Below are 13,379 nucleotides of genomic sequence, written 5' to 3'. Positions count from 1 at the left end.
CAACGTTTCAGGCCCGAAAGCCTTCTTCAGACAATGTACAATGTGGATGGCATGATTGTAATCATGTATAGTCTTTCCACTGACTGGATGGCACGCAACAAAACATCTTTCCAGTACTTCAGGACAATAAACAAAATTAAAATGCTTCATGTCCAATCCGGTGAATTACTAAATATATTTTTCCCCTTCTGTGTGGAAAATAAAATGTCATTGCAACACGGGGTCTTTTTACATGGAACTAATTCCGTTTACACAGTCAACTGAGATCCCAGGCACTGTCTCCATTATTGAGTTTGGCTGTTGGTGAGGGGAAGGTGGGAAAAGGAATGTCAATGAAGGATTTATTGCTGAGTTTAGCAGTAAAACTTTATTTTCAAAGTGGATTAGATTTAACTGCAAAATATCACGGAGGCATTGAGGTCCTCAGATATGTAAAGGCCACAGTCTCCCAAATTAGAGTGGGCAAACTTTGGATAGAAAGGTTAAGGGCGTTGAATGATGACATGAAAGTCAACTGGCAAATGTCAGTCTGTACGAGTGATTGTCCCACTTGTGGCAGTGTGGACTTTAGAGATACAGCACCGATACAGGCCCTTCAGCCCACCGAGTCCATGCTAACTGGCAATCACCCTGCACACTAGCACTACCCTACACTCTAAGGACAATTTTACCATCTTTTACGAAGCCAATTAATCTACGAACCTGTATGCCTTTAGAGTGTGGAGGTAACCCGAGCACATGGAGAAAAGCCACAGGAAGAACGTACAAACTCCGCACAGATAGCACCTGACGTCAGGATCTAACTCTGGCGTTGAAAGTCAGCAACTCTATCACCATGCCACTGTGCCGCCCTAACGTTCATAGAAACATAGAAACATAGAAAATAGGTGCAGGAATAGGTCATTCGGCCATTTGGGCCAACACCGCCATTCAATATGATCATGGTTGATTGTCCAAAATCAGTACCCCATTCCGGCTTTTTCCCCATATCCCTTGATTCCCTTAGCCCTAAGAGCTAAATCTAATTCTCTCTTGAAAACTTCAGTGTTATAAAAAAGTTAATGATCTGATCACAGAACTTAGAACATAGAGCAGTACAGCTCTGGAACAGGCCCTCAGCCCACAATAAAATCATAGAGTCATAGAGTGATACAGTGTGGAAACAGACCCTTCGGCCCAACTTGCCCACACCGGCCAATATGTCCCAGCTACACTAGTCCCACCTGTCTGCGTTTGTTCCATATCCCTCCAAACCTGCCCTATCCATGTACCTGTCTAACTGTTTTTTAAACATTGGGATAATCCCAGCCTCAACTACCTCTTCTGGCAGCTGTTTCCACACACCCACCACCCTTTGTGTGTAAATGTTATCCCTCAGATTCCTATTAAATCTTTTTCCCTTCACTTTGAAACCTATGTCCTCTGGTTCTCGATTCCCCTACTCTAGGCAAGAGATTCTGTGCATCCTCCCCATCTATTCCTCTCATAATCTTATACACCTCTATAAGATCTCCCTCTCATCCTCCTGCGCTCCATGGAATAGAGACCCAGCCTACTCAACCTCTCCCTATAGCTCACACCCTCTAGTCCTGGCAAAATCTTTGTAAATGTCTGCAGCAAACATGATTCCAAGGCCAACTCTTACCTGCCTGCACATAATCCGTATCCTTCCATTCCAAGCAGATCCAATCAATTAGATCAAATAAACTCCCCTTGAATATAAAAACACCACTCATTCATTGCTGTCTGCAAAATTAAACCAAAGACACTCTTGCAAAGTATAGAGAAGGGATGAGTGACCCAGGGAGTTGCGGAGGGAACAGCCTCTGTTGAAAGCAGTAAGGGGTTGAGATGGGGAGATGTATCTAGTGGCGGGATCCCGTTGTAGGTGGCGAAAATGTCAAAGGATGATGTGTGACATGCGATGGCCGATGGGGTGAAAGGTGAGGACAAGGGGGACTCTGTTCCTGTCGGGGAGGGGGTGTAAGAGAGGAACTACGGGATAAAGAGGAGACAGATGTCTCCTTATACCTCCTCCCTCAACTCCATCCAGGGTCACTGGCTGACCTTTCAGTGAGGCAGAGGTTCACTTGCACCTCCTCCAGCCACTTCTACTGTGTTTGTCGTGGGCTCCTATATATTAGTGAAACCAAACGCAGATTGGGTGATCGTTTTGCTGAACACTTGTTTCACTTGGGAAGCTTACAACCCAGCGGTATGAACTTGATTTCTTTAATTTCCAGTAGCTCCTGCATTCCCTTACCCACCCGCCCTAGTCATCCTACTAGTTCCACCATTTACATCCTTGTATCCCTTCATTATCACCTCTTCCCCAACCAACAACGGGCCACGATGGGCTCCACCCTTCCTTGGTCATCTGTTGCCGGTCATGCTTTGTTCTGGCCTTTTCTTACCTCCAGTTCCCTCGCCTCTACTTTCAGTCTGAAGAAGGGTTCCGACCCAAAACATCGCCCATCCTTTTTCTCCAGAGATGCTGCCTGAGACTGCTGAGTTACTCCAGCATTTTGTATCTTCCTTCAGTATAAACCAGCATCTGCAGTTCCTTTCTATATAGGTTTGTAGGTTAATTGGCATCAGTAAAACATTGAAAATTGTCCCTAGTGTGTAGGATAGTGCTACGGGGCGATCGCTGGTCGGTACACACATGGTGGGCCGAAGGGCCTGTTTCCATGCTGTATCTCTAATGTCTCAAGTCTAAAGTCTAAAAGATGTTGGCTGACACTTCGAGTTCCTCCAGCACTTTGTGTTTTTATGATTTTGGGGTTTGCCTTTTTCTCTTTTTTTTCATTTCCTCAGGGGAAGGCCATACCAGTTTGGAGTTACTTGCTCTCACCAATGTTGATTAGGTCATCATTTGAGCTTGAACCATGAGGAGTCAGCATTGCATTAATCTAATTAAGATAATTGGAGAAAGAACCAGAGGTGAGATAGTGAGACTTTTTTTTTCACACTGCAAGTTGTTATTCTCCAGAACGCACCACCTGAAAGAGAAGTGAAATCAAATTCAAATGGGAATAGGTTAACTATTTGAAAGGGAAAGGCATTGTGAGTACTTGGGGAAAGCACATGAGGAAAATAGATAGGGTGAATGTACAGGGTCTTTTACCCAGAGTATGGGAATCAGGAACCGGCAGCAACACAATGGTGCAGCGGCAGAATTGTTGCCTGACAGCGCCCAAGACCCGCGTTTGATCCTGACTACGGGTGCAGTCTGTACAGAGTTTTTACTTTCTCCCCGTGGGTTTTCTCCGGGTGCTTCGGTTTCCTCCTGCACTCCAAAGATGTACAAGTTTGTAGGTTAATTGGCTTTGGTAAAATTGTTAATTGATCCAAGAGTGTAGGATAGTGCTCGTGTACAAGGTGATCGCTGGTTGGTGCGGACTCAGTAGGCCGAAGGGCCTGTTTTTCTGCTGTATCTCTAAAGTCTAAACCAAAGGGCATCATAGATGTTACCAGGACTTGAGGGCCTGAGCTATAGGAAGAGGTTGGGTAGGCCAGGACTTTATTCCTTGGAGTGCAGAAGGCTGAGGCGTGATCGTATAGAGGTGTATATGATCATGAGGAAAATAGATAGAACGAACACACAGTTCTTTATAGGCACAATGAACTCGAAGGCCACCTGTCTGGCAGTGTACATCGTGAAACAGTGCAAGCTATGCTCTTGTGCACTTTCATACCGCACCCTGATGGAAGGTGATGGGTGCCATGCCAATTCAACTCCCCATTTTGCAGGGAGGGGTAAATAATCAACAATAACACAGACACATGGACCAAGTCTCCATTTGTTTGTGGCATGCGGAGACATTTTATTGTGCACTGTGCAGAGTGGTTACCAAAGACAGCTAGATAGTTGCCTGGAGACAAGAAGCTGTCACAACGCATCAGGTCAGTACACAGCAGTCTCCTCTCACAGTGGCACGAGGGATTGTTTCCGTGAGGCACTCAGTCGCAGTGATATTAAATTGCCACTTAGCCCTGTCACGATCAATGAAACCTAATTTATTTTCCCCCTCAATTATTTATTTGCCATTGGCTCTAATGTTGTTTACTTTGTTTTGGCTTATCGGGCAATAAGCTCAGGGTGTAGCTGAGTTTTTTTGACATTAATGGTGACCTTCCTCAGCTTGGCTTCACGGCCACATGTTCCAAGTTGAGCTCCAGATCCCAAATACAGAAGAACTTGCTCAGATCAGGCTTTCAGCATTACTTTGGTTTTAGAGATACAGCGTGGAAACAGGCCCTTCGGCCCATCGAGTCTGCGCCGACCTTCGACCCGTACACACTAGTTGTAGAAACATGGAGCTGCAGATGCTGGTTTGCAAAAAGAAGTCACACAAAGTGCTGGAGCAACTCAAAAGGTCAGGGAACTGGTGAAACCATCTCTGGAGAACATGGACTGGTGACCTTTCAGGTCAGGACCTTTCTACACACTAGTTTTATGTTATCCCACTTTCTCATCCACTCCCTACACACTAGGCGCAATTTACAGTGGGCCAATTAACCTACAAACCCGCACGGCTTTAGCATACCATTTTAAGTGGATCAGTGCCAGATTTTTCCCATGAATAGGGATGGCACAGTGGTGCAGTGGTGGAGTTGCTGCCTTGCAGTGCCAGAGACCCCGGTTCAATTCTGACTATGGTTGCTACCTGCACGGAGTTGGTACATTCTCCATGTGACCGTGTGGGTTTTCTCCATGTGCTCTGCTTTCCTCCCACACTCCAATGACCAGCAGATTTGTACGTTAATTGACTTCAGTAAATTGTCCGGATTGTGTTGGATAGAACTAGCCAGCGTGGACCCAGGGGGCCGAAAGGCCTGTTTCCACACTGTAGCTCTAAAACTAAAACTAAAACTAATTAGCCTTGCAAGATTTGTGATTACATTACACAGCTCCCATATATTGTGAGCCTGCAAAATGGGGACAACTTCTTGGGATCCATCTCATTATGGGGCTCGAGGATTCTGACCCAGCCATCAGATTAGGCAGTGAAGTCAATGGGGGATAAACCCCTACTCGTTTATAGTGGACGATTAGCAATCACGGATACCATACCCCCCCACCCCCACCCTCACTGTGCAGTATGAGGAGGTTTGACCTTACAGAGACTGGCAGTGCTGAGTGCTTGGTTGAATTGAGAGCAAACCTCCACAGAGTACAGCAGAACTGCGAAGCTGGATATTGTCCAGGATACATCTGGAAACTTGGAACTTGGTTGAAATGCACAGATGTTTGGGATTTTCTTCTGTTAAGTACTGGCGAGCTTTGGAAAAGAGTTGTGCCTCATTTTTAAACTTTCATAAATCAACAATGTGAAGTTGGTATTCGAATGTTGACCTAACCTCTGACCTGACACTGTCACATGGTGAAGATAGGCACAAAAAGCTGGAGAAACTCAGACGATCAGGCAGCATCTCTGGATATTCGGGTCGGGACCCTTCTGAGCTTAATTACAAACATCAACATGCTTGTTCCAGAATACCTAAACTCAAAATATTAACAAAAATAAAAGTTGGAGATATGACTTGCTTTTTTAATTTTAGTTTAGAGAAACAGCGCGGAAACAGGCCCTTTAGCCCACAGAGTCCGTGCTAACCAGCAATCCCCGTACATGAACACTATCCTACACACTAGGGAAAATTTACAATATTACTGAAGCCAATTAACCTTCAAATCTGTATGTCTTTGGAGTGTGGGAAGAAACCAGAGCACTCGGAGAAAACCCAAGCAGGTCACAGGGAGAACGTACAAACTCAGTACAGATTGCACCCGTAGTCAGGATCGAACCCAGGTCACTGGCACACAGTCATAGAGCTGCTACCTCAAGGCACCAGGGACCCGGGTTCCATCGTAACCTCAGGTGGTGTCTGTGTGGAGTTTGCACTTTCTCCCTGTGACAGCGTGGGTTTCCCTCGGGTGTTCCGGATTCCTCCAACATTCGAAAGATGTGTAGGTTTGTAGGTTAATTTGGCTTCTGTAAATTGTACCTAGTATGTAGGATAGAACTAGTTCATGAGGATTAATGGGCGGTGCGGACTTGGTGGGCCGAAAGGCCTGTTTCCGCACTAAACTAAAAAACCTTCTATGCCTCTGAAACGTGACCCCCCCTGTAGGGCAGCGCACCCTCATCCCTCCCCTTAGATGTTAAGCTGCCTGTCTACCTCAGTCCACAAGCTCCTGTATATGTTTGAGGCCATTCAGTGAAGGGGAATGTGTCATTTCTGTTTAGTTTAGATTAGAGATACTGCGTGGAAACATGCCCTTCGGCCCACTGAGTCTGCACCGACCAACGATACATGCCCATTAACACACACTAGGGACAATTTACACTTATACCAAGCCAATTAACGTACACACCTGTATGTCTTTGGAATGTGGGAGGAAACTAAAGATCTCGGAGAAAACCCACACAGGTAACGGGGAGAACGTACAAACTTTGTGCAGCCAGCACCCGTAGTTGGGATTGAACCCGGATTTCTGGCTGCAAGCGCTGTAAAGCAGCAACTCTACCGCTGCGCCACCGTGCCGTCCTGAACGGTGATTTACAGTGATAAATTTGCTGATTTCACACAGGAATCTTTAAACAAGATATCCATTTCCCCAAAGGAACATGCCTTCTCGAGAAGTCCATGCTGACCATTGATCACCCGTTCACACTAGTTCCATGTTCTCATCCACTCCCTACACATTATGGGCAATTTACAGAGGGCCAAGTAACCTACAAACCAGCATGTCTCTGGGATGTGGGAAGAAGCCGCTGCACCCGGAGGAAACCTATGCGGTCACAGGGAGAACATACAAACTCTGTACAGATAGCGCTCATAGTCAGGCTTGAACCTGGGCCTCTGGCGTTGTGAGTCTGCAGCTCTACTGCTGCGCTACCTTGTTGCCCCTGTGTCTTCTGAACTTACGTCATAATGGAAACATCCTGGGTAGGAATCTCAGTGCGAAGAAGGGTCTTGACCTGAAACACCACCTGTGCCTTTTCTCTAGCAATGCTGCCTGACCTACTGAGTTACACCAGCACTTTGTGTCTATCTCATGTACACATGTTGGGAAGGATTGAGTTAATAAACAAAAGGAAATGCAGCCAGCAGGGATGAAATCCAAGGACAAACCTCTAATGCAAAACAGCTCTCAATAATCAATAATCAACAACACTGCCTGCATTTTTACCCCCATTCCATGCTTCCAACTAATCTAGAGGACATCTCCTGTAAGGATGCTGCTTTCATTGGCAGTTCCCCTCACCATACTTATTGCATTTTTGATCCACTCTTGGGGATTCCCACTGGTACATTCATCCATATAATTTGTTTTTCAATCTTACGTGTAGTATTTTATTGTTAAACTTACAGTAACAATGTCTAAGAGAGGTAGTAACAAGGAACTGCAGATGCTGGTTTACAAGAAAAAAGACACAATGTGCACTAGTAACTCAGCAGGTCAGGCAGCATCTCTATAGAACATGGATTGGTGACGTTTGTTAAATGTTCTTTGTTAAATGTTGCAGGATGAAATATTGTTCTCTGCACAGTGTAGATTCCTCTGGTTCCAAAGATGTGTTAGTGTGTGTCTTAGTGTATGTGTTATCCCTGTGTGTGGCTGCACGTGTGCAGGTGTGTGTGTGTGTGTATATGTTTGCATGTGTGTGTGCTTGTGTGTGTGTGTGTGTATGTGTGTGTGTGTGTGTGTATGTGCTTGTATGTGTGTGTGTGTAAGTGTGTGTCTGTATATATGTGCAAGTTTGTGTGTGTTAACATAAAAATGTTGAATTTATTTTGAATGACATCATTTGTACGACAAGTACTTTTTGTTGAGACAAAAAACTGCAGATGCTGGTTTACGAAAGAAGACACAAAGTGCTGGAGTACCTCAGGGGATCAGGCAGCATCCCTGGAGGACATGCGTAGTTGACGTTTCGGGTTGGGATTGGGACCGATTGATGGTGGTGTGAGGCGGAAGAGCCAGACAAGGAATACAATGGGTGGGCTCATGTGATACATTCAGATGGAAACTACACACAGATTCCTCGACCACCAAACATTTGATTTATGAATTTTAACTTTAACCCCTTTGATTCTTTGCTGTTTTTTCACAATAATAAATAGTGTACATCTCTTTCTGTGCAGGAATCGATTATAGAGTCAAAGAGCACAGAAACAGGCCCTTTGGCCCAACTTGCCCATGCCGACCAAGATGCCCCAATTAAGCTCATCCTACTTGCTCAAAGGTGAGAGGGGACAGATTTAATAGAAAACTGAGGGGCAACATTTTCACACAGAGGGTGGTGGGTGTATGGAAAGAGCTGCCAGAGGAGGTAGTTGGGGCAGGTACTATAAAAGCATTTAAAAGATATTCTTCAGATTATAGATAGGAAAGGTTTAGAGGGATTTGGGCCAAATGTAGGCAAACGGGACAACGTTAAATGGCAACATGGTTGGCGTGGGGCAGGTGGGTGGAAGGACCTATTTCTGTGCTGCACGACTCCATGACTCTCTGAGAGTGGAAATTAGTTTAGTTTAGTTTAGAAATACGGTGTGGAAACAGGCCCTCTGGCTCACCAAGTCGGCTCCGAACAGCGAGCCCCAAACACTAGCACCGTCCCACACACCAGGGACAACTTTACAACTTTTTACAAAGCCATTTAACCTACAAGCCTACATGTCTTTGGAATGTGGGAAGGCACCAGAGCACCCAGACCAAACACACGTGGTCACGGGGAGAATGTACAAACTCCGTACAGACGGCACCCGAGGTCAGGGTTGAACCCGAGTCTCTGGCGCTGTAAGGCAGCAACTCTACCGCTGTGCTGCCCTGGATATGGTTGGACAGCTACTGAGGTGCAGCGAAAAGCTTTTTGGTTGCGTGCTATCGTCAGCGTGCAGACTACACATGATTACAATCAAGCCTCCCACAGTGTACAGATACAGGATAAAGGGAATCACACCTAGTGCAAAATACATGCTAAAGGGTATTTAATTCTCTGCAATTTCTCGTGGCTTCCCTATTCTTGGTCGTGGCATCATGTTCGGCACGGACATTGTGGGCCGAAAGGCCTGTTCCTGCGCTGGACTGTTCTAAGTTCTATGTCCTATGTATTTAATGATCATAGTTCACTACATTGTTGGGACGAGGTCACTTGCTGCCACATTGATCCTGAGACAAATCTATGAGCAGGGGAGGTTAACGTTCGTGGGTCATGTGCAGCAGTGCTCTTACTTGCCCCTAAAGCCGACCTCATCTAATTTGAAAAGAGCAGTCCACTCACACCAGCAGTGTCGGACAGTAAGGACACCTCACAATCAGGCGGGCTGGAGTACACAGATAAGTCATTATCTGTCACTTCTGCTCTGCTAATAAAAGACTGTGGAAAGAATGATCGCCCCGGCCTCTCAGCGCTCCCACGAGTCATACAAAGTCTAACTGCGGGCTTTCTTTTACTTCTGTCAGCGTGCCCTTTACCCTAAGTGAGCTGATAACTCTCGGAGATGGAGGGGGGTCATTGAGTAAAGAACACACCAGCAAGGTCAAAGCTTGGCCTGCATTGGTTTCGCTGCTGTGCACGGTGGCAAATTGTTCAAGGCATCTAGTAGCAGTTCCCAGCTTCTACACTTGCATCTTTAGACTTTGGAGATACAGTGCGGAAACAGGCCCTTCAGCCCATTGAGTCCGCGATGACCAGCAATCACCCTGTACACTAGCACTATCAGGGACAATTCACAAATTTTACCGAAGCCTACGAACCTGTACATCTTTGGAGTGTGGGAGGAAGCCGGAGCACCCGGAGAAAGCCTACGTGGTCACGGGGACAGTGGCGGACTGGGTTTATGGGGCCCACTTCATCAGGGGCCCACTAGATATAGGGGGCCCACTTTATCAGGGGCCCACTTGCCATCGGGCAAGCTGACACCCTGGCCAGTCCGCCACTGCATGGGGAGATTGTACAAACTCCATACAGATAGCAGGATCGAACCCAGGTCTCTGGCGCTGTGAGGCAGCAGCTTTACCATTGCGCCACTCTGCCACTTCCTCACTCAGAGGAGAGTTCTGTAACACCCTCTCGCATTGCTCACTTCCAGCTCTTCACATCCACCCCCACCACCCTTACTTTTAGTCTGAAGGGTCCCGACCAGAAACGTCACCCATCCTTTTTCTCCAGAGATGCTGCCTGACCCGTTGAGTTACTCCAGCACTCAGTGTCTACCTTTAATAATCTGATTTGATTGTATAGCACGCAGGCAAAGGCTTTTCTCTGTACCTTGGTACACATGACATTCAACCTAAACCTAGTGAGTTTAAACTTCATGCATTAATACCTCTGTTAACACCACCACAGGGCCCACGGTCATATCATTGGGCTAGGGATCAGTTGCAAATTTTAAAGCAACTTGGTTTTAATTTATTGCCTAACTCTGGATGAACTTTTCCTTAAATATAACATCCAACATTTCTGGACACTAATAATAAGGGTAGCTGGGAAGTTTTGGGAATGCATGTTGGTGGACCAGCTCCAATTAGAGTATCTAAATATAGGTTCTGGACCGTTTTGAAATATCCTCTTTAGTGACCTGGGTGACTCTTCATATTTCACATGTTTTCCGCTTCAATCAACTGTGTTTGCAAGTGGTATTAATCTGTTGACACAGGTCGAGAATGACAAGGATTGACATTCTTGTTGTTGTGTGCAACCCATGGACAGGCTTTGTTGCTGTGTAAACATCGGCTACTGGGCGAGGCTACCAAGGTGTGATGGAGACAGCATCAGCATTTTAACTCTCATCTGATTGAAACATAGAACACACCACACCTATGCACAGGTAGACAAAAATGCTGGAGAAACTCAGCGGGTGCGGCAGCATCTATGGAGCGAAGGAATAGGCGACGGTTCGGGTCGAGACCCTTCTTCAGACTAGTCACGACCCGAAACGTCGTCTATTCCTTCGCTCCATAGATGCTGCCTCACCCGCTGAGTTTCTCCAGCATTTATGTCCACCTTCGATTTTGCCAGCATCTGCAGTTCTTTCTTAAACACCTATGCATAGAGTCTCTTCATTTAGTTTTTCTTTGTTTTAGAGATACAGTGGGGAAACAGGCCCTTCGGCCCACTGAGTCCGCACCGACCAGCGATCACCTGTTCACACTAGTTCTATGTTATCCCAGTTTCACAGTCACTCCCTACACACTAGTTTAATTATTTTACCGAAGCCAATTAACCTACAAACCCGTATGTCTTTGGAAAGTGGGAGGAAACCGGGACACCCGGAGAAAATCCACACGATCACTGGGAGTACATGCAGACATGATTTATTTGTCCGTAGTCAGGATTTAACTTGTGCCTCTGGTGCTGTGAGGCAGCAGATCCACTGCTGCACCACTTTGCTGCCCTCTGAGTTCATACCAGAGACATGGACAGAGACATAGGACATAGGACAATTCAGCACAAGACCAGGGCGTTCAAGGTCTGTTTCATTGCTGTATCTTTCAATTTATCAAACCGAGGGGCTACATTTTAACACAGAGGATGGTGGGTCCATGGAGTGAGCCTGCAGAAGAATTGGTGAAGGCAGGTACTATAACAGCATTGGAAAGGAATGTGGACAGGTACATCAATATGAGAGGTTTAGATGTTATTCAGTGCTATATCTTTCCACTAAATGTTGTATCCTTTATCTGTTGAACTGTGGCCAGCTTGGTTGTATTCATGTATAGCATTTTCCTTGACCAGACAGCACACAAACAGTTTTTCACTGTACCTCAGTACACGTGACAATAATAAACTAAACTAGAGGGATACGAGTCAAATGTGGGCCAATGGGACTAGGTTATATGGGGCATCTTGGCTAGCATGGGCAAGTTGGGCCGAAGAGCTGTTTCCACACTGTTTGATCCTGTGGCTAAAGCAGAGACTGGAAAGAGTTAATGGGAAAAAGTTACTGAACTAAAACAGTCATCAATGTTCCTGTGACTCTTAGCTTTATTACCACACGTAGTTTTTATGTGTTTCATTTCATTCTTTCCACTGGTTTCACCAGCCGCCTTTTCCAGCTTCCAGCAATTAGATTCCCAAAAAAAGGCTACAAAACGTTGCCAGAGTATTTTGATTGTTTAAACATGTGAACCATGTGCATTGCCCGTCAGTGTTGACAACTCATGCCAGAGTAGTTTAGTTTAGAGATACAGTGCGGCAACAGGCCCTTCAGCCCGCCGAGTCCGTGCCAACCAACGATCAACCCGTACACCAGCACTATCCTACACACCAGGGACGATTCACAATTTTTACTGATGCCAATGAATCTACAAACCTGTAGGTCTTTGGAGTGTGGGAGGGAACTGGAGCACCTGGGGGAAAAACCATACGGTCACAGGGAGAGCGTGCAAACTGTGTACAGACAGCACTCGAGGTCAGGATGTAACACGGGCTCTGGCGCTGTAAAGCAGCAACTCTACCGCTACACCATCGTGCTGCCCTAGCCCCAGCCCTATTCCTTTTCTACAGAGATGCTGCCTGACTGCTTAGGTACTCCAGCACTCTGTGCCTATCTATTGCAGGATGTTGTGTCTTTGTCATTGGTGGATTTGTAAATAACAATGAATACATTTAACATGCTGCCTCACAACGTCAGAGATCTGGGTTCAATCATGAACTTGAGTGCTGCCTACGTGGAGTTTGCATTTTCGCCCAGTGACCACATGGGTTTCCTCCCACATCCCAAAGACGTGCGGGTTTGTAGGTTAATTGGCCCTCTGTAAATTGCCTCTAGTGTGTAAGAAGTGGATGAGAAAGTGGGATAACATAGAACTAGCGTGAATGGATGATTGATGGTCAGCGTGGGCTAGGCGGGCCGAAGGGCCCGTTTCCTTTTTTATTTCTTTCGAAGCAGCAAAGATTGTAAAATCGCACTTTACTGACCCAAATCCTGAACCAATAAGCAGATGCAACGAGTTTCTGAAATTACTTCTGCTGGTGTTTGGAATAAACTTTATTTGCTTATTCTTTGGTATAAAATTAGTTCAGTGATGACAAATGTATTTCATTTTAAATCTGTGAGAGAGCGTTAAAACTTAAATTTATCTTGCGCTTTTCATAGCTTGAGTATAACCCAATCTAGCTCACTTGAAACAAAGTAAATCTGTGCACAGAAAGCTTCCATGAATAGCAATGTGATAATATTTGTATGGCAGTGAGCGTCACCAGTAACATAGGGCCGGAAAGCAGAGCAACTGTGGGAGGCAGTGCAGTGCAGTGCCTCGACGGTGGAGTGGGCCACTGGAGGCCCTGCAGCAACCTGGGGCTCGGGTGGATCGGGCGCCGCTGCAAGAGGCCGAGCACACGGACCAAATATGACAGAGCAGT

The sequence above is a fragment of the Leucoraja erinacea genome, chromosome 21 (genome assembly GCF_028641065.1).
Source record: "Leucoraja erinacea ecotype New England chromosome 21, Leri_hhj_1, whole genome shotgun sequence".
NCBI classification, from domain to species: domain Eukaryota; kingdom Metazoa; phylum Chordata; class Chondrichthyes; order Rajiformes; family Rajidae; genus Leucoraja; species Leucoraja erinaceus.
This window is presented reverse-complemented; position numbering follows the sequence as displayed.